The following is a 22395-nucleotide window of genomic DNA, read 5'->3' on the forward strand; positions in this document are numbered from 1 at the left end:
GAATAGTAAATACGTACAAGTAAAATAAATACAGTAATAAATCTGTACATACACATATACAGGTGCTGTGGGGAGGGGAAGGAGGTAGGGAGGGGGGATGGGGAGGAGGAAAGGAAAAAAGGGGCTCAGTCTGGGAAGGCCTCCTGGAGGAGGTGAGCTCTCAGTAGGGCTTTTAAGGGAGGAAGAGAGCCAGCATGGTGGATGTGCAGAGGGAAAACATTCCAGGCCAGGGGGAGGATGTGGGCCGGGGATCGATGATGGGAGGGGCGAGAACGATGTACAATGAGGAGGTTAGCAGCAGAGAAGCGGAGGGTGCGGTCTGGGCTGTAGAAGGAGAGAAGGGAGGTGAGGCAAGAGGGGACGAGGTGATGGAGAGCCTTGAAGCCGAGAGTGAAGAGTTTTTGCTTGATGCGTAGGTTGGCTGGTAGCCACTGGAGATTTTTGAGGAGGGGAGTAATAAGCCCAGAGCATTTCTGCACAAAAATGATCCGGGCAGCAGCATGAAGTACAGACTGAAGTGGGCAGAGACAGGAGAATGGGAGATCAGAGAGGAGGCTGATGCAGTAATCCAGTCAGGATAGGATGAGAGATTGAACCAGCAAGGTAGTGGTTTGAATGGAGAGGAAAGAGCGGATCTTGGCGATATTGCAGATATCTGCAGATATTGCAGTCTTTTAGACTGTGAGCCCACTGTTGGTTAGGGACTGTCCCTATATGTTGCCAACTTGTACTTCCCAAGCGCTTAGTACAGTGCTCTGCACACAGTAAGCGCTCAATAAATACGATTGATGATGATGATGCAGAGGTGAGACCGGCAGGTTTTGGTGGTGGATTGGATGTGAGGGGTGAACACTGACCAGATTGAACACCCTCCTTCCTCTCCCCCTCCCCCTGCCCACCCTACCTCCTTCCCCTCCCCACAGAGTTATTACTCTATTTATTTTACTTGTACATACTTACTATTCTATTCATTTTATTTTGTTAATATGTTTTGTTTTGTTGTCTGTCTACCACTTCTAGACTGTGAGCCCGCTGTTGGGTAGGCACCGTCTCTATATGTTGCCAACTTGTACTTCCCAAGCGCATGGTACAGTGCTCTGCACACAGTAAGCGCTCAATGAATACGACTGAATGAATGAATGAATGAATGAATGAATGAATGAATGAACGAGAGAGTAGAGTCCAGAATGACACCAAAGTTGCGGGCTTGTGAGATGGGAAGGATGGTAGTGCTGATTAAAGTGATTGGAAAGTCATGGAGAGGGCAGGGTTTGGGAGGGAAGATAAGGAGTTCAGTCCTGGACATATTGAGCTTTAGATGGCGGGCGGACATCCAGATGGAGATGTCCTGAAGGCAGGCGGAGACCCGAGCCTGAAGGGAGGGAGAGAGAGCAGGAGCAGAGATGTAGATTTGGGTGTCATCAGCGTAGAGATAATAGTTGAAGCCATGGGAATGAATGAGTTCACCAAGGGAGTGAGTGTTGATAGAGAACGGAAGGGGACCAAAAACGTGCCCTTAGGAACCCCTACAGTAAGGGGATGGGAGGGGGAGGAGGAGCCCGCAAAGGAGACTGAGAATGAATGGCCGGAAAAATAAGAGGAGAACCAGGAGAGGACAGAGTCTGTGAAGCGAAGGTTGGGTAGCGTGTTGAGGAGAAGGGGGTGGTCCACAGTGTCGACGGCAGCTGAGAGGTCGAGGAGGATTAGGATAGAGTAGGAGCCGTTGGATCTGGCAAGAAGGAAGTCATTGGTGACCTTTGAGAGGGCAGTTTCGGTGGAATGTAGGGAATGGAAGCCAGATTGGAGGGGGTCAAGAAAAGCGTTGGCATTGAGGAATTTGAGGGAGCGGGTGTAGACGACTCGTGGAAGGAGTTTGGAAAGGAATGGTAGGAGGGAGATAGGGCAATAACTTGAAAGGGAGGTGGGGTCAGGAGAGGGTTTGTTTAGGGTGGGGGAGACATGGGCATGTTTGAAGGCAAAAAGGGAAGGAACCAGTGGAGAGTGAGTGGTTGAAGATGGAAGTTAAGGATGGGAGAAGGGAAGGGTCTAGAGATTTCATAAGATGAGAGGGAATGGGGTCAGAAGCACAGGTGGCTGGAGTAGCACTTGAGGGAGGAGATAGTCAACATTTTCCTTGTCTCCTTGCTGCATACAGGTGGTCCTCATAAAATTATTATTGTCTGAAAATAATCCCATGTTAATGGAATGTAGGGGTATGGATTACCTTTATATAACCGTCCGAGCATGTATATGGATGTGGGCTAAAAAGGTGAGTGAAAATAGTCCATTCCACATGGTGCACATGTAAAACTGTCCTCTGCGGTGCGGTGGCATTTTCCACTTTTAGCACCATTTCACGGTTCCTCAGACTTACTGACAGTCCTTAGTTCCATGCTGCCTCTGTGAAGCCATTCACAATCACCTGCATATCTTCTTCCAGACTTTCCTCAAGTATTAAAATTCCTGGAGGGATAACTCAAATAATTTTGACCATGTTTAAAATTTGCTGAGTTGGAGGTTTCCCAGTGGATCAGAAGACTATCTGAAAAACTTTCAGTTCTTGTCTCATCCTTAAGCCCAGCAGACTCAGACTGATTGCTTTACTCCCTCTGATGATTAGGAACGGATCATGATGGGCACCTCGAAATCCTGCTCTACTAATCACACTGCTGAGGAGCAGAGCTTGGATTTTGATGAACTTCTGTTGTCCATCCAAGTTAATCGGTACTACAATGCTGATGGAATAAACTAGTTTTGTAAAGTTTATATCTAGATCATAGATGTTTTTGTTTTGCCTGCGCGCTCATGTTATCTGTTCAACTGATCATTCCATTTGCTTTTCTACATTTTATTCTGAAGCTACATGGTGATTTGGGAACTTCATGGTTTACTATATTTTTAAATAATCAGTCTAGGAGGATTCTGGCTGGTTTCTATCCCTCCCTGGTAAACAGTAAGGTACGTTTGTGTTGTTTGTTTGTTTGTTTGTTTTTTAGTTTGCTTTCTTAATAGTATTTGTTAAGCACTTAATATGTGCTAGGCATTGTAGTAAGCACTGGAGTAGATACGAGCTAATCAGGTTCGACACAGTCCCTGTCCCACATGGAGATCATATTCTTACTCCCCATTTTGCAGATGAGGTAACTGAGGCCCAGAGAAGGTTTGGCAACATTATACTAATAATAGTAATAATAATACGGAATCCAGAAAAACATAGTAAATTCACTAATAGCACTCACCTAAGGCTAGTTCTCTCTATTTTCTGGGTTAGAAGTTAGTTATTTCATAAAATTCAAGGCAAGCCTGTGATCCTAAAATCAACTCACAATCCTTCCTTGCTAAATTACCCAAACCACCCAAATAATCACAGGAATTCTGTTTCTCCAAATCACTTTCTTTAGCACTTCCTTCACCTCCTCATTTCTCTAGCTGTAGATCAGGGAGTTTAACATGGCGATCACCACCACGTAGAAGACTGACACCACACGATCCTCATTTAGTGAATAGCTGGAACTAGGTTGTAGATACATAAAGATTAACATCTCACAGAATATGACAGCTGTCAGTTGGGAAGCACAAGTAGAGAAGGCTTTGTGCCTGCCTTCAGCAGAGTGCATGTGCAAGATGGAGGAGAAAATATATGTATAAGACGTTAGAGTGATGAATATGTTAGACGTGTGCCTAACAGTAAATCCTGCACATGTGAAAATTATTTTTTCATTCACGTGGGTGTCTGAGCAGTAGAGTTTGAGGAGTGGAGGGCCTTCATAAAAAAAATGTTGGATGACATTAGAGTCACAGAAAGACAGGCTACTAATGTAACTTGTATGAATCACTGGATTCAAGAAGCCTGTAAAATATGCCCCAATGATCATTTTAAGGCAGACTGTCCTGGACACGATAACTGCATAGAGCAGAGAGTTGCAGATTGCAGCATAACAGTCATAGGCCATCAACCCCAAAAGGATACACTCAGTTGTGGCCAAGACAATGAAAACATACATCTGCAGAAAGCACCCCACAAAAGAGATGGTTTTCCACTCAGATAATAAATACACCAGCATCTTGGGGGTTATCATGGATGAATAGCAAACATCACTAAAGGACAAGCTGATGAGAAAAAAATACATGGGGGTATGGAGTCGTGAATCCACCCAGATCAGCACCATCATCCTCAAATTCCCTAGCACGGTGACCACATAGACAGCTAAAAACAGGATGAAAAGAACGAGGTGGAGCTCCTTGGAGTCCACAATCTCCAGGAAGATGCATTCAGTCACGGTTGTGCGATTTTGGTCTGATATTTTTTTATTCCTTACGATGTTGACATCCGAGTACACGTGGGACACATTTTTTTTAAATTCCCCATCGAATGTTTAGACAGGAGAAAAAAGGGTGAGTCATTTGAGGCAGTACATCCACACACCGGAGAAACCTAGGAGAAAAACAACTTAGTGAAAACCATGAAGAGTTCTTGAGGGAAGATGTTAGGGTAGCTCATTGAGAAAGGAGGCAGACAGAATGGTTTCCAATTTCAATTTGATAAACAGGCAGGATTATCACTCAACTAAGATCAGATACATTCAACTCATTTGTCAATTTAGAGTATTCATTTGTGGGCTATCTGTGCAGATTTCTCAGCACTCATCAGCTGCAACCCTACCATCTTTCTGAATTTTCTATTAGGAATTTTCACCAAGGAGTACTGTGGAAAGGGTATGATTCTGGGAGTCTTGAGGCCCAAAATCTGGTCTCAACACCACTGTTGGCCTACTGATTGACCTAAGGCATGTTACTACTTCTCAACATCAATTTCTTCTTCCTGGAATGGAGATAGTAATTTCTTCCTCTTCCTACCTCCTGGAGATATTGTGAGAATTGATTGAAATTTTTGATGTGCAAATTCTTTAATTCATTCAATGGTATTTATTGAGCACTTACTGTTTGCAGAGCACTGTACTAAGCAATAAACAGACATATTCTCTGCCCACGATAAGTTTACAGTCTAGAGTATTGTCAGAAAAAAAAGACAGTATGGAAATTTACTCAACAGTCAGTTTTTCCACTGCACAAGTGTATACCTTCTGTTCTGAAGAGAACACAGCAATTTATTCTTCTGACAACAAGCTTCAGCCTGGAAACTGCACAAAGAAATGATTGTGTGTAGGTGTGTAACATTAGACTGTAAGCTCGTTTTGGCAGGAATGTGTCTGTTACTATATTGTACTCTCTCAAGTGCTTGGTACAGTACTTTGCAGACAGTAAGTACTCAATAAATATGATTGATTGAATGAATGAATGAGACACAGAGTGCTTCACCAAAAATTTTCCTTAATGCAGGTTCTGTGTTCCCCCCACATTTTCCTTGAAGTACTCGCTCAAGGTATGCATGGGACACTTGTTTTGGATTCCTCATCAAACGTTTAGAGAGAAGAAAAGAGGGTGAGTCATTCCCATTGCCTTCTCACATCATCTGATGGGCCAAAGAAGCATCCTTCCCCACTCTTTCCAGATGAGGTCTTCCCTTTTTGGCTTTATCTGCAGTGCTGTATTGTTCACATTATTGCTACCCTCCATTGGATGAAGGTTACTAATAGCTGAGAGTACTTAATTCCTTCTTACATACAAGAGATGATGAGAAAATTAACAAGATCACCACTGTGTCACATTTTCCTCAGACATGCGTTAGCTTGCAAGTGTATTATTTTAGATGAAATGAGACTCTGTACAGAGTACAGTTTCTATGTACCCATGCCTGGCTGAAAGGTCTACTGCCCTGAATCCTGGATTATGTTGCTGCTTTCATTTCCCACCATTCTTCCTCCACTATTCAAATACCCAACATGCCTCTCAATGCCAGCATCTTTAGCCAAGAGAGTAAGGATAGGGGGTGTTTAAGAAGCACTCCAGAGCTCTCTGCCCCACCCCTCTCACTTTTTTTGGCAATAAAATGGGCTATTTCTGTAATTGCTCATCCGATATAAGTTTGTAGCAGGCTGTAGCACCTTCACTCCAGGGGGAACCTGCCGATCTGCTGTATTTCTGTTAGATGAACTGACTTTAGCGTGTTCTAAGCAGTGCTACCCCTCTCAGGGTCACACCTGGAGAGTTTCCAGTATTCTACCAGTCACTACTACAGGAGGGAGAGTCAAGCAGAGGCATATCAATTCCATTCCTAGCTTGGACAGTGACTAGTGAGTGGAAGGCAATCTGCTACAAGTCAAAACTCACACGTGCTGGGTAGCAGTGGCATGGGAGAGAGTCAAAGGCAGAAACTCATTTATTGCACGGAAGGAGGAAAGGGTAAACAACCTCTGTATTTTTACCAAGAAAACTCTATGGATAAGCTACCAGAATGATTGCAGATGGAAGTGGGATGTTCTGGGAGAGATGTGTCTATGGCGTCTGTATGGGTCAGACGTGACTCAACAGCTTAGGACAACAAGCAGTGTTAATACTTCATCACTTGCCAGATGTGTGACTTTGGGCAAGTCACTTAACTTCTCTGTGCCTCAGTTTTCTCATCAGTAAAATGGGGATTCAATAACCATTCTCCCTCTTACTTAGACTGTGAGCCCAATGTGGGCCAGGGACTCTATCTGACGTGATTATCTTGTATCTACCCAGTACTTATTATAGTACTTGGCACATAGTACGCACTTTCCTAAGGTACGGGGTAGATACAGGCATGGGGTAGACACAAGCTAATCAGGTTGGAAACAGTCCATGTCCCATTTGAGGCTATCAATATCCATTTTACAAATGAGAAAACTGAGGGATAGAGAAGTTAAGTAACTTGCCAGAGGCCATATAGCAGACAAGCAGTAGAGCCAGAATTAGAATTCAGATCCTTCTGATTCCCAGGCCCATGCTCTATCCACTATGCCATGTTACCTGACTTATAAAAACACCACACTTAGTTTTAATTATCATTAAAAAGCAGCAAGGCATAGTGGATAGGGCGCGGGCCTGGGATTCATAAGGTCATGGGTCATAATCCCAGTTCCACCACTTGTCTGATGTATGCCCTTTGGCAAGTAATTTCACTTCTCTGGGCCTCAGATACCACATCTGTAAAGTGAGGATTGAGAATATGAGCCCCACGTGGGCCAGAGACTATGTCCAACCCGATTTGCTTGTACCCACCCCTGTGCTTAATATAGTGCCTGGAACATAGCACTTAACAAATACCATAATTATTGTTATTATTAGCTAAATACTCATTAGCCACAAGGTATGTGGAGATTGGAGAACTATAGAAGGTAGCAAGGGGAAACTCATCATCCTAGGAACAGACCATTTAGGAATCTCTTTCCTTGTCTTATGCTGTTGAGTAGTCCCTGACCCAGGTGACACTATGAACATGTCTCTCCCAGAACGTCCCACCTCCATCTGCATTTGTTCTGGTAGTGCATCCACAGAGTTTTATTGGTAAAAATACAGAGGTGCTTTACCATTGCTTTCTACTGTGCAGTAAGCCTAAGTCTCAACCCTCGACTCTCTCCCATGTCGCTGCTGCCCAGCACAGGTGAGTTTGATTTGTAGCAGATTGTCTTCCACTCACTAGCCATTGCCCAAGCTAGTAATGGAATGGCTATGCCTCTGCTTGACTCTCCCTCCCATAGCAGAGATTGGTAGAGTAATGGAAACTCTCCAGGTGCTATCCTGAGAGGGTCTTAGGAATCTCTAGTAAAGTTTATTTCTGTCAGATTTATGTGGTACAGACTGGTTCAGCTAGCACCATCTTGACAAATTATCATCACTCTTCTCATTTAGCAATTCTCCCCCAGTGAGACTTGCTTCTGGGTAATCTCAGCCCCAAAATGATTGACTGGAAGGGCTATCTCCTACCCCAGTGCCCTGGAATATGCCAAAGGATGACACTTTTCCTCTTTTCACTTTTCCCTTTTTCCTCTGTTACTCCTCCCTTTCTCATTACCCTGACTAACTCTCTCTGCTCTATTCCCTCCCCGCCCCAGAGCACCTGCGTTTCTATATACATATTTTTTATTCTATATATTTTATCAATGATGTGTATATATCTATAATTCTATTTATTTATATTGATGCTATTGATGCCTGTCTACTTGCTTTGTTTTGTTGTCTGTCTCCCCCCTTCTAGACTGTGAGCCTGTTGTTGGGTAGAGATTGCCTCTAATGTCAAATTGTACTTTCCAAGCGCTTAGTACAGTGCTCTGCACACAGTAAGCGCTCAATAAATACGACTGAAGGAATGACACTCCAGACTCAACGATTAGGGCATGCAAACCATACAAAATATGCTATCACAATAGAGCCATATAGGGTTGATTATGATTGACTGAGTAAATAATAAATAGTGATCAGGGTAAACTGCAGTAGGCTACCTTCCGAGTCTACTCTCTTTGAAACTTCATAAGGGTCTTCACTTGGAGGCCGAACAATGAATAGTAAATGAAGATAACCCACTTTTTTCGCCACGATTGACTATGAAATGGATCTAGGCATTTAAATAGGCAACTCAGTAAGACATTTAATTTCCCTGGGTTATCCACCTTCCTAGGGGGATTGGGTAGGACAAGGGAGTAAAATAATTTGTTTTTCATTGACTTTCCAGGTCTGTTCTGGGATCCAATTTGGGAATGTTCTTATTGGGTCTCGTGACCCAAAGCAAATACGAAAGCAATACGAAAGCATAAGGATTGGGCAGTTCAAATCAATTAGTCAATCAGTGGTATTTATTGAGCCCTTACTGTGTGCTGAGCAATGTACTGAGCACTTGGGAGAGTACAATACAATAGAATTGGTAAATATGTTCCTCGCCCACAATGAACTTGCAGCCTAGAGGGGGAAACTGACATTAATACAGACAGTATAACATTATCATATGTTCTTCCAGGTTGATTTACAGATCAGATCTTAGAGATAGAATGTATTTAGCAATGAGGGGAACCAATAAGTTGTATCTAGTGGAGTTCCCATTTATCTGTTGATAGCAAAGGTGGGACACACACTATTAATGAATCAATCAATCATATTTTTGAGTACTTATGTGCAAAGCATTGTACTAAGTACTTGGGAGAGCACAATAAAACAGAATTAGCAGACAATTTCCCTGCACACAATGAGTTTACAGTCTTGAGGGAGAGACAAACATTAATATGAATAGACAAACTAGATATTAGGAACACATACTAGGTGTTCCAAACATCGGGAGTAGATATCAATATTCAACTTCAAGAGAGGAACCATCTTGGCTAGGGAAAGGTAGGGAGAGAAAGTTTTTTAAGAGTTTGCATATCTGCTTCCTCCCAATAGCTGTTCATAAACTCCCTTCTCTGGTCTCAAAGATCAGCAATAATGTGGAATCCTAACCCTACCGACCATCAGATCACGCAGTCAGATTTAGTCCCAGTACACTTTCACAAAGAACAAAATTGTCAGTCCTAGTCAGAAGCAACAGAAACCCTCACTTACTATCAAAGTCGGCAAGCATGCTGTCCCCTTAAATATGGATGCAATCTGAAAATGCTTTCACAGAAGTCAGGTTGTATAGAGAGAAATCTTAGGGCTATATTCATTCATGCATTCATTCATTCATTCATTCAATCTTATTTATTGAGCCCTTACTGTGTGCAGAGCACTGTACTAAGCGTTTGCAAAGTACAATTCAGCAACAGATAGAGACAATCCCTTCCCAACAACAGGCTCAAAGTCAAAAAGGGGGAGACAGACAACAAAGCATAGCAGCAAGTAGCCCACTTTGGGGTAGGAACCGTCTCTATATGTTGCCAACTTGTACTTCCTAAGCGCTTAGTACAGTGCTCTGCACACAGTACGCGCTCAAAGAATACGATTGAATGAATGAATGAATGAAGTAGACAGATGGTGTCAACACCATCAAGATAGATGAATAGAAGTATAGGTATATATATCATTAATAAAATAAATACAGTAATAAGTACGATTGAATAAATAAATGAATGAATGTATATATATACATATATGCCTAAGTGCTGTGGGGAGGGGAAGGGGGTAGGACAGAGGGCGGGAAGGGGGTGATGGGGAGAGGAGGAGGAGAGGAAAAAGGTGGGCACAGTCTGGGAAGGCTTCCTGGAGGAGGTGAACTCTCAGTAGGGCTTTGAAGGGAGGAAGAGAGCTAGTTTGGAGGATGTGCGGAGGGAGGGTATACCAGGCCAGGGGAAGGATGTGGGCTAGGGGTCCATGGAGAGACAGGCGAGAACGAGGCACAGTGAGGAGGTTAGTGGCAGAGGAATGGAAGGTGCAGGTTGAGCTGTAGAAGGAGAGATGAGGTAAGGTAGGACGGAGCAAGGTGATGGAGACCCTTGAAGCTGATAGTGAGGAGTTTTTACTACACACGAACATTGATAGGCAACCACTGGAGATTTTTGAGGAGGGGAATGACATGCCAGAGTGTCTCTGTAGAATGATAATCTGGGCAGTAGAGTGAAGTATAGACTGAAGTGGGGAGAGACAGGAGGATAGGAGATCAGAAAGGAGGCTGATGCAGTAATCCAGTCAGGCTAGGATGAGAGATTGAGCCAGCAAGTTAGCGTTTAGGATGGAGAGGAAAGGGTGGATCTTGGCGATGTTGTGTGAGGGTGAGACCAGCAGGTTTTGGTGACAGATTGGATATGTGTGGTGAATGAGAGAGTGGAGTCAAGGATGAGACCAAGGTTGCGGGTTTGTGAGACGGGAAGGATGGTAGTGCCGTACACAGTGACGGGAAATTCAGGGAGAGGACAGAGTTTGGGAGAGAAGATAAGGAGCTCAGTCTTGGATCTGTGGAGCTTTAGGTGGTGGGTGAACATCCAGGTGGAGATGTCTTGAAGGCAGGAGGATATAGGAGGTTGGAGGGAGGGAGAGAGACCAGGGAAGGAGATGTATATTTGGTTGCCATCTGTTTAGAGATGATAGGTGAAGCCATGGGAGCTGAGTTCACCAAAGTAGTGAGTATAGATGGAGAACAGAAGAGGACCAAGAACTGACCCTTGAGGAACCCCTACAGTTAGGGGATGGGGGGAGGGGGAGGAGCCCACGAAGGAGGCTCAGAATATACAGCCAGAGAGATAAGAGGAGAAACAGGAGAGGATGGAGTCCCTGAAATCAAGGTTAGATAACGTGTTGAGGAATAGGGGATGGTCCACAGTGTCAAAGGCTGCTGAGAGGTCGAGGAGGATTAGGAAAGAGTAGGAACCATTGGGTTTGGCAAGAAGGAGGTCAATGGTGACCTTTGAGAGGGCAGCTTAGATGGAGTGGAAGGGACGGAAGTCAGATTGAAGGGGGTCTAAGAAAGAGGTGGAGTTGAGGAATTCGAGGCAGCGAGTGTAGATGACTCACTCTAGGAGTTTGGAAAGAAAGGATAAGACAGAGATAGGGCGATAACTAAAAGGGGTAATGGGGTCAAAAGAGGTTTTTTATAGGATGGGGGAGACATGGGTATGTTTGAAAGCAGAGGGGAAGAAACTATTGGAGAGTGAGCAGTTAAAGATGGAAGTTCAGGAGGGGAGGAGGGAAGGGGTGAGAGGCTTCATAAGACGAGAGGGAATGGGGTCTGAAGCACAGGTGGATGGGGTGGCACTTGAGAGGAGGGAGAAGATCTCATCTGAAGATACTGTTGTGAAGGATGGGAAAGTAGAGGAGATGATTGAGAGCAGGGGGCGTTGGAGAAGGGAGAGGGGTGACTTTGGGGAACTCGGACTTAATGGTGTCAATTATCCTAATGAAGCAGGTGGCCAGATCGTTGGAGGTGTAGAATGGAGGAGGGGGAGGAACAGGGGGCCCGAGGAAGGAGTGAAATGTCCAGAACAGCCGATGAGGGTGATGAGCATGGGTGTCAATAAGGGAAGAAAAATAGTTTTGCCTGGCAGATGAGAGGGCAGAGTTAAGGCAGGAAAGGATAACTTTAAAGTGAACAGGCTTGGCATGGTGTTTAGTCTTTTGCCAGCAACGTTCAGCAGCTCGAGCAGAAGAGCAAAAGAGGCAGACAGGGGCAATGATCCAGGGCTGTGGGTTAATGGTTTCGAGAGCGTCGAAGGAAAAGAGGAACAAGAGCTGAGTAGAGATAGTGGAGTTGAGAGCAGTAATCTGGTCAACAAGAGTAAGAAGAGAGGATAGGGAGGCGAGGTGGGGTGCGATGCGCTGAGAGAGATGGATGGGGTAGAGAGAGCCGAGGTCTCTGTGGTGTAGTAATATAGATTTACAGGAGGGAGGAGTGTGAGAGAGGAGGCAAGTGAGAACGTTATGGTCAGAGAGAGGGATTTCAGAGTTGGTGAGAATGGAGATAGTGCAGCGGTAAGAGATGATGAGTCGAGGGTGTGACCAAGTGGGTGAGTGGGCGAGGTGGAGTGGAGTAGGTGGTTTGGCGGAGTCAAGGAGAGATAGAAGGGGGCGGCAGAAGAGTCACTGGGTACATCCATGTGGATGTTGAGGTCTCTGATGATGAGAGTGGGCATGGAAAAGGAGAGAAGGAAGGTGAGAAAGGGGTCAAAATGGTTAAAGAAGTTGGAAGTGGGATCAGGGGGGCAGTAGACGATGGCTACAAGAATCCGGAGGGGGTGGTAGAGGCGAATAATATGGGTTTCAGAGGAGGGAAAGGAAAGGGAAGGGGGAGGAGGGATAGTGCGAAAGTGACACTGGGGTGCGAGAAGGAAGACAACACCTCCTCCTTTCCCGGTGAGTCTGAGGGACTGGGAGAAGAGGAGGCCACCGCTGGAGAGAGCAGGAGAACAGACCAGTCCTCAGGGGTGAGCCAAGTCTTACTGATGGTGAGAAGGAGTAGAGAGTGGTAAAGAAGCAGGTCAAGAATGAAAGGAAGCTTACCTATAATGAAGAGGGGGTTCCATAGGCCACACTTGGCAGCAGGTGTGGAGGGAGGGGAGGGAGCAGGAAGGGAGTGGGGAGAGTTTAGTTGGGAATGAGTTGGCGGGGGCCTGGGTGGGGAGATTGGCATGAGGGCTGGTGATGAGACAGGAGAACTGGGATGGGACAGGGGCGGGGAAGAGGAGATAGAAGAGATTGGAAGGGAGGGGTTTGGTGGGGAAATGCAAAATGGTACGGGATGAGGGTTGGCGCTGCTACAGAGGGATTCTAGGGAGGGGGCGGGAATGAGGGGTGGAGGGAGGGAAGGGAGGGAAAGAGATGGGTGGGAGAGGGGAAGGGGAAGGTGAGGACTGGTAAAAGATGGGAGCAGGGGAACTGGAAGGTCATGGTGAGGTCAGCGAGGTAAATGACAGCACAGAGAGCAGTTAACAACATGCAATAGCAACAATAAAATTAGTCGGTGATGCCCAGAGTAGAAGGTTGAATTGTCCAAGGGTCAATCAAATCAAGAAGGCCAATGGCAAGGAGAGTCCAGGAGCTCTTGGCTGAATTGTCTCTGAGGCGGTGGAGGTGGGAGCCCTGCGGATGGCAGTTCTGGAGAAGGGTGAAACTGTTATGGGGGACATGGCAGAGGAGAGGCCTGGTGAGAGGAGTAAACACCCAAATAATATGGGTGGACTGAGTAGGTGAGAATGCAGGCCATTGTTAAAAGTAACACAGTGAGAATAAGGTCCTTTTTACCCGGGGAGGGGGGCGGGGGGAATCAGTCACATCCAGTCCTAACACAAGGAAGGAGGGAGTGGAGGCTCCCCAAAGAAGGTCATTTTAGGTGGCGGGGGCGGAGGAGGGGGAAAGCAGGGGGACAGAATGTCCCACGGCCCTGGTTGGCTACTTAGATGGACTAGAGGGATGAGTCTAGTGATAATGGGAGGGGTCCCAGTCCAGGGGTGTTGGATGGTCAGCTGTACCTCTACCTGCCTATTTACTTGTTGCATCTGTGCTCCAAGGGGAACATGGTAGAATGTCAGTGGTCCTAGGCAGATTTCTAGTACTAGCATCAACTCCTCTGCTCGGGTCCTCAGTCCTGAAGTCCAAGGACTGCGGCTCATCCAGTGTCCTCTACAGTAGACTCCATTCATTCATTCAATCGCATTTATTGAGCGCTCATTGTATACAGAGCACTATATTAAGCTCTAGACTTACACTAAGAATTCCTCACAACCAGAGTGGTCTGAAACAGAAACAAAAATGAATTTCTAATTCTGTTAAAAAGGTTCTTTGCCTCTAAATAATTGAATAATAAATTGAATAATAAATGCCATGACACTCTGATGCGACATTAGCATTTACTGAGAGATCATTAAGATTGCCAGCATTTACTGCCTCAATATCTTTGCCTTTCTGCCTTTCTAACTAATCTCCCTCAAAGACCAATAAGCTCAGGTTTCTCATTAATACGATTATCAGTTAAAGATGGTCTTTTTATTTTGATTTCACGTTTTGAAGATGTTAAATATTTGTTTTAAATTTATATCAATTAGACAAATGCCACCCCCCCGCCCCAATCTGTCATTCTCAGCCTCTCCTGTCATCTCTACTGCTCTTCCCTCAGTCTTTTCTTGGCGAGGGACTTCCTAATAATAATTATGGTATTTGTTAACTGCTTAATAATAATTATAATGGTATTTGTTAAACGCTTACTAGGTGCCAGGCAATGGAGTAAATGCTGGGGTGGATACAAGCAAATTGAGTTGAACCCCTGTCCCATGTGGGGTTCACAGTCTCAGTACTATGTGCCAAGCACTGGAGTAGATACAAGATAATCAGATTCCAGAATCTAAGTAGAAAGGAGAACAGCTATTGAATCCCCATTTTGCAGATGAGGGAACTGATGCACAAAGAAGTTAAGTGACTTGCCTAAGGTCACACAGCAGGTAAGTGGGGAAGATAGGATTACATTCTCCATCCTTAGGCTATTGCAGAAAGGTTGTTATTGTGGAAAGCTTATGAGGAGTCTATAGAAAAATTTAATAACTATTATCAGTGCTGTATTAACACAGTCGAGAAATGTAATGCTAAATGTGACACTGTTCATGGGAGTGACACTGTTTATGGGAGTAGCTTGAGGGGGGAAATGGATAGAGAAGCATTTCTGACAGAGAAGCACATTTGTAAATTTCATTTCTTAAAATAATCAGTTCTATCTTTGCTACCTCATGCAGGTAGCCAAGCAAGGAAATGTTCCAGGCTATAATGTGCAGTGAACCAGATTTTCCCCAGGGATTAGTCCTTCCTTGGGGTTTGATCAAGCTCTAGCTGAGGCACATTAACTCTTTAAGGAAACTAGAATATTTAAATTCATTCATTCATTCAATCGTATTTATTGAGCGCTTACTGTGTGCAAAGCACTGTACTGAGCACTTGGGAAGTTCAAGTTGGCAGCATATAGCAACGGTCCCTACCCAACAACGGGCTCACCGTCTAGAAGGGGAATGCACAAATGCAAAAATGTTGCAGGACAAGAGTTCAGTGATATCTTATGGTGACAGTTTTAGTATTCTTGTTTTACCTCACCTTTAACCACTGGAGCTTTTCACTGCTTTTAAAACTCAGGACATTTGGGGAAAATTATTTCAACAGTGCATCCTTTTTTGGTGTTTGGTTGATGGCAGAGTGTAATACTGCTTTCTTTAAGCACTGTAAATTGTTCAAGAATGTATTATTGTGGGGTGTATAGGTCGGATGTATGCATCCAGATAGTTCACATGCCTGACTTGGTTCCACTGCTTTGAGTTATACTTGAGATGCACTTTGCACAAAGTAAACACTTAACAAATACCATCAATATTATTATTAAAGGTATTCTAAAGGAGGAACGTGTTACTAATTTTCAATCAGCAAATGGTATTTATTGAACACTACTATGTGCAGTGCACTATACTATGCATCTGTGTCATGTAAATTTGAGCAGTGGCCTCCAGTTTCCTTTGGATATCATCATCATCATCATCAATCGTATTTATTGAGCACTTACTGTGTGCAGAGCACTGTACTAAGCGCTTGGGAAATACAAGTTGGCAACATATAGAGACAGTCCCTACCCAACAGTGGGCTCACAGTCTAAAAGGGGGAGACAGAGAACAAAACCAAACATACTAACAAAATAAAATAAATAGAATAGATATGTACAAGTAAAATAAATAAATAAATAAATAGAGTAACAAATATGTACAAACATATATACATATATACAGGTGCTGTGGGGAAGGGAAGGAGGTAAGATGGGGGGGTGGAGAGGGGGACGAGGGGGAGAGGAAGGAAGGGGCTCAGTCTGGGAAGGCCTCCTGGAGGAGGTGAGCTCTAAGTAGGGCCTTGAAGGGAGGAAGAGAGCTAGCTTGGCGGATGGGCAGAGGGAGGGCATTCCAGACCCGGGGGATGAGGTGGGCTGGGGCCGGATATCTAGGTGAACACTCACATGAATCTAACTCTAGACTCTAGGTTCATTGTGGGTAGGAAATGTGTTTGTTACATTGTTATATTGTCTCCCAGACTGTGAGCCCACTGTTGGGTAGGGACTGTCTCTATATGTTGCCAGCTTGTACTTCCCAAGCGCTTAGTACAGTGCTCTGCACACAGTAAGTGCTCAATAAATACGATTGATTGATTGATTGAATGCTCAATAAAAATGACTTACTGACTGAGTGACTGACTGACTGTAGATTTGAGCATTGAAGAGAAAAAGATGACAGTAGTTCCTTTAGGGGATTCTGCCTCCGCCACTTGTCTGCTGTGAGACACTGGGCAAATCATTTAACTTCTCTGTGCCTTGGTTACCTCATCAGTAAAATGGGGATTTAGACTGTGAGTCCCACGTGGCACAACCTGACTACCTTGTATTTACCCCAGCGCTTAGAACAGTGTTTGGCACATAGTAAGTGCTTAAAATTATCATTATTATTATTATTATTATTATTATTCTCCCTTCCAACCCCTCATTGTGCATATATGATTGTTCCTTATTATTAATGGGCCTCTAAAAGAGTTCTGTCAGTGAAAACTTTGGTGGCTACTGTGCTCCCTCGAGAGATAATGGGTAAATAAAGACAAAGCTTTTGTTCCAGGGCACTGTTATTACAAATAATAAAATACTGCAGCATGACCTCTTGGAATGAGCCCGGACCTGGAAGTCAAAGGACATGGGTTCTAATCCCAGCTCTGCCACATGTCTGTTGTGTGACCTTGGGAAAGTCACTTCACATCTCTGTGCCTCAGTTCCCTCATCTGTAAAATGGGGATTAATACTGTGAGCCCCATGTGGGACAGGGCCTGGGTTCAACCTGATTATCTTGTATCTATCCCAGAAATTGGAACAATGCTTGACACATATTAAACCATTAACAGATATCAGAATTATTATTATTATTATTATTATTATTATTATTATTATTGTCTCTACCTCAGCTCTTAGTACAGAATTGAGCACATAGTAAGCACTTAAGTTAACATTATTATTATTTTAAAATGTGTGGGTGTGGAATTTAAATGAACAAATTGTGTCTTTACGCAGTATGAAAAAAAAGAACTAAGGGAGCTCCACCCCTTGAACTACACATTTTGACTACATGAAGAAGCAGAGAGAAAATTTAAGAAACGGGGCAGTTAAGGCCAAAAAAATAATACTCTGCTAAGGTAGAATAAAGATTTTATATTTTGTCCTTCAGAATTCAAACTAGCTCTCTTAAATTGACTTGACAGACCCAGTGATGGGGAGAGCAGTTGCCTCAAAAAGGCGTTGCATTTTTCATTTCGAGAAGCTGCTCTTACAAAGCTGGAAATACCATAGTCAGCACAACAGAGCACACTGAATCTTGCGAAAAGTAGCAGAAACGGTGAACAGTTGGTTGCATAGTGTATAGATGTAATTTTCCATAACTCACCTCTAGCGCTTCTCTAGTCTTACTTCTCCATTCCTTTGTCTAGGTGAGCCATATGGCTTCCGAAATTCCACAGAGAGAATAATGGGCTACATAGCTGAGCCATTGAAGAAATCAATCTGCCCCCTCTAGAAATGTAAGCTCCTCAGGAGCAGGGATCTTATCTACCATTTCTATTGTTGGTACTTTCCCAAGTGTTTAGTTCAGTTCTCTGCATATAGTAAGCACTAAATAAATACCACTGGTTGATTAAATAATTTGTCTTTGTACAATGAGTGGGTGAGCTATGTTCAGTTGTAAGTTGAGGAGTCTAGTGAAGGTACCTTAAGTATAAAATATGCTAACTTGTGAAACAAAACAAATTATTGCAGAATCTAAGAACAATGTTAACCAAACAACATCGAAAAATAAAGATACCATGATTTGGGGGGGTTGGGGGGTCACAGTTCAACAAAGAGATATGCCCTCGTCTTCAGAAATCTGATGTTAAACTGAAGAAGAATATCCAGGGGAGAGGGTTCCAGAGCCTCGTCTTTGCCTTTTGGGCTCGGTCCTGATTTTATTTTAAGTTTGCAGGTTACTCCTTTCCTGAATTCTGGTTTATTCCTATGCTCAGAGTGTTTCAAGAGGATAACTGCTCTCTTTCTCCAAGGTCAAGATGTAGTTTAGGAGCACTAAAACCAAAGCACATTTTAAAATAGCCAACTAAATAAGATTTCCCTATTCCTTCTCCCCTGTCTCCTTGGTGCTAGAAGACGTGGGAGAACTTGTGATGGAAAAAATAATGAAAAAGCTAATACCAATTTTGTGTAGGCTTTCACAGTATTAGTGTCTCCTTGTCCATTTGTGTTTCAGGTAGGAACCTCAGCTGAGGATCCACATGCCTTTCACTCCAAATCATGTCAACATTAGTTCCAAAAGAGGATTTCACTTTTTTTTAAAAAAGTAAATGAATATAAAGGAATGGTCAATAAGGTGATTTATGGAGACATGGGACAAATGACAGACCAGAAAGTGAACAAGGGGGTGAGGGTTTTTTCCCTCGTTTTGAAGCACGAAATTTATTTCAAGAGGGTCAGGGTCAAAGATGTCAGCAAGTATGTGAAGTCCACTATTTCCTCAGAAACTAGGAGGTGGCCCTGCCCACTCTAACTCTAAGGCACAGCCTCTTTCCTGTAGGCCATATTGCAGAACTTGCAAATATTAGCAGTTAAAGTGTGAGAAACAGTGTTTAGGATGTTCCAGTGTAATGGCTCTTAGTAAATGAAGTGGAAAAATAGAAATGTATAGCTGCATTTTAGCATATGATGACCTGTAGAGAATGTACACTAACCAAGAAGACTTCAAAAAAGAAAAAAAAAACAATGCTTCAATGAGACTTCTGCAAATTAAAAACTGGTTAGGTGACAAAGATTTCATAAAACTGAAATGACAACGGGCTATAGGGAAGAACAAGATTCATCCAGCTGCTATTTTTCTCTGGTGCTTCCTGGGCATTGATAAAAGACATTAGCAGTGAGAGCATGATTTTCTCTCTATTACCTTCCTCATGGCATCTTTCATTTCCTTGTTCCTCACACTATTGATCAGGGGATTCAGGATGGGGATCACGAAAGTGTAAAACTCCGATTTTTTTTTATCTCTCTCCAGGGAGTAGCTGGACATGTCCAAGACTGAATTCCTTGTCTTCCCTCCAAAACCCTGCCCTCTCCTTGACTTTCTCATCACTGTTGACGGCACTACCATCCTTCCCATCTCACAAGCCCGCAACCTTGGTGTCATCCTCGACTCTGCTCTCTCGTTCAGCCCTCACATCCAATCCATCACCAAAACCTGCCGGTCTCAACTCCGCAACATTGCCAAGATCCGCCCTTTCCTCTCCATCCAAACTGCTACCCTGCTGGTTCAAGCTCTCATCCTATCCCGTCTGGACTACTGTATCAACCTCCTCTCCGATCTCTCATCCTCCCGTATATCCCCACTTCAATCCATACTTCACACCGCTGCCCGGATTGCCTTTATCCAGAAACGCTCTGGGCATGTTACTCCCCTCCTCAAAAATCTCCAGTGGCTACCAATCAACCTACGCATCAGACAAAAACTCCTCACCCTCGGCTTCAAGGCTCTCCATCACCTCGCCCCCTCCTACCTCACCTCCCTTCTATCCTTCTACAGCCCAGCCCGCACCCTCCGCTCCTCTGCCGCTAATCTCCTCACCGTACCTCATTCTCGCCTGTCCCGCCATTGACCCCCGGCCCACATCATCCCTCGGGCCTGGAATGCCCTCCCTCCGCACATCTGCCAAGCTAGCTCTCTTCCTCCCTTCAAGGCCCTACTGAGAGCTCACCTCCTCCAGGAGGCCCTCCCAGACTGAGCCCCCTCATTCCTCTCCCCCTCCTCCCCCTCTCCATCCCCCCCGCTTTACCTCCTTCCTTTCCGCACAGCACCTGTATATATGTATATATGTTTGTACGAATTAATTACTCTATTTATTTATTTATTTTACTTGTACATATCTATTCTATTTATTTTATTTTGTTAATATGTTTTGTTTTGTTCTCCGTCTCCCCCTTTTAGACTGTGAGCCCACTGTTGGCTAGGGACCATCTCTATATGTTGCCAACTTGTACTTCCCAAGCGCTTAGTACAGTGCTCTGCACACAGTAAGCTCTCAATGAATATGATTGATTGATTGATTGATTGATTGACATTGGCTGTAAGTTCATAAAGCAGATGGTGCCATAGAATATGGCAACGACCATGATGTGTGAAGTGCAAGTAGAAAAGGCTTTGTGTTTGCCTTCAGAAGAACGTATCTTCAGGATGGCGAATAGGATGTAAGCATAAGAATCCACAATGATCCCTATCGTGCTGAGTCCATTCAAGCTAATGAGCACAAAAAACAGCTTCTGACTGACAGATGTGTTGGAGCAGGAGATAGATAAGAGTGGTGGGCCATCACAGAAATAGTGATTAATTGTACGATGCCCACAAATGGATAAACTAAAGGTAAAAACTGTGTAGATCATAGAATTCAGGAATCCATAAATATAAGACCCAACTACAGGGGAGACAGATATCCTGTGGGACATAATGACAGAATAATGCAGCAGGTGACGGATGGCGATAAAGCGATCGTAGGCCATGGCAGCCAGCAAAAGCACCCTGTAGTCTCTAGAGCAACAAAGAAGCACACGTGAGCCACACACCCAGTATAGGAAATGGTTTTCCTTTCCACAAAAGGAGTTGATCAGTGTCCTGGGAGCAATGACACAGGAAAGGCACGTGTCTAAGAAAGCTATGTTGCTGAGGAAAAAGTACATGGAGGTATGACACTGAGCATCAATCTTGATTAATAGTATAATTCCCAGGTTCCCCATTAGAGTGATCGTGTAGATAATCAGAAAGACCACAAAAAGTATGATCTGCAAATCTGGATCACAACTCAACCCCAAGAAAATGGACTCAGCAATTACACTGTAATTTCCTTCATCCATCTTGGGTTTTCATTGATATCTATATGGGGGAAAAGTCAATACTAGAAACAAAATCCATATAAAATAAGTAATTAGATTATCATATTTTTGAAACATATTCAGGAGAACTAATTCTCTGGAGAAGACACTAATGCTAGGAAAAGTCCAGGGAAAACGTGGAAGAGGCAGACCAGCCGCTAGATGTATAGAGACCATTACAAAGATAAAGAAAGAACCTTTAGAAAGGTTGTGGATTATCGCAGGACAGGACATTCTGGAGAAAATGTATCCATAGAGTCGCTATGAATTGGAAATGACTCAACAGCTCTTGATAATAATAATAAATATAGATAATACAATTTAACTCTATTCCCCCTTATCATGCTTAGTTGATTTTAGATTAACTTTTTATTGATATTTTGACATAAGCATAGCCCCCGCCGATCTTTACTTCTAATCTCTGGGGAATCTATTCCCAAAGAAAGCAGCTCCAACAACTTATGGTAGCCACATTTATTACAGTGCAGTGACTGAAAGAGAGAATCAACTTGTCTTGTCTTATGCTGTTGAATTTTCTCCAACCCAGAGCAACGCCATGGACACTTCTCTCCCAGAGCACTCTGCCCCCATCTGCAATCGTTCTGGTGGTTTATCCATAGTTTTCGTGGTAAAAATATGAAAGTGGTTTACCATTACGTCCTTCTATGCAGTAAACCTGAGTCTACACCTTCGACTCTTTCCCATGCTGCTGCTGCCCAGCACAGGTGAGCTTTGCCTTTTAGCAGATTGCCTTCCAGTCGCTAGCCGCTGCCCAAGCTAGGAAAGGAATGGATATGCCTCTGTTCGACTCACCCTCCTATAGTCGAGACTGGTAGAGTACTGCAAACTCTCCAGGTGTGACCCTGAGAGGGGGAGAATCAAGTAGGAGTAGTTTAAATTGGGTGTAACTTTTCCCTATCTAGGGAGTGCACTGAAGATGTGAAACCCTCCTAAGAGAATTGTCATTTTGATGCAGTGTGGCCAAGTGGAAGGAACACAAGCTTCGGAGTCAGAGGACGTGGGTTCTTATCCGAGTTCTGCCACTGAACAACTATAATAATAATGACGATAAAAAACAGTGGTATTTGTTAAGTAATTTGTGCCAGGCCCTGTACCAAACACTG

The 22395-nt window shown here is 43.9% G+C and overlaps 3 non-coding genes and 1 pseudogene across 3 annotated transcripts; 1 reads left to right on the plus strand and 3 right to left on the minus strand.

Annotated features, from left to right (window-relative positions):
* Positions 1-2530: 2530 nt before the first annotated feature.
* On the minus strand, positions 2531-9231 carry LOC119922149 (annotated as a pseudogene).
* On the plus strand, positions 6084-6221 carry LOC119922170. Its single transcript, XR_005448637.1, has one exon. It is a non-coding gene; the product is annotated as a small nucleolar RNA SNORA7 (small nucleolar RNA).
* Positions 7538-7675, minus strand: LOC119922169. Its single transcript, XR_005448636.1, has one exon. It is a non-coding gene; the product is annotated as a small nucleolar RNA SNORA7 (small nucleolar RNA).
* Positions 9232-22006: 12775 nt separating the features above from the next.
* Positions 22007-22144, minus strand: LOC119922167. Its single transcript, XR_005448634.1, has one exon. It is a non-coding gene; the product is annotated as a small nucleolar RNA SNORA7 (small nucleolar RNA).
* Between the last annotated feature and the right edge of the window lie 251 nt (positions 22145-22395).

This window comes from Tachyglossus aculeatus, unplaced genomic scaffold (genome assembly GCF_015852505.1).
Source record: "Tachyglossus aculeatus isolate mTacAcu1 unplaced genomic scaffold, mTacAcu1.pri SUPER_6_unloc_5, whole genome shotgun sequence".
Classification (NCBI taxonomy): Eukaryota; Metazoa; Chordata; class Mammalia; order Monotremata; family Tachyglossidae; genus Tachyglossus; species Tachyglossus aculeatus.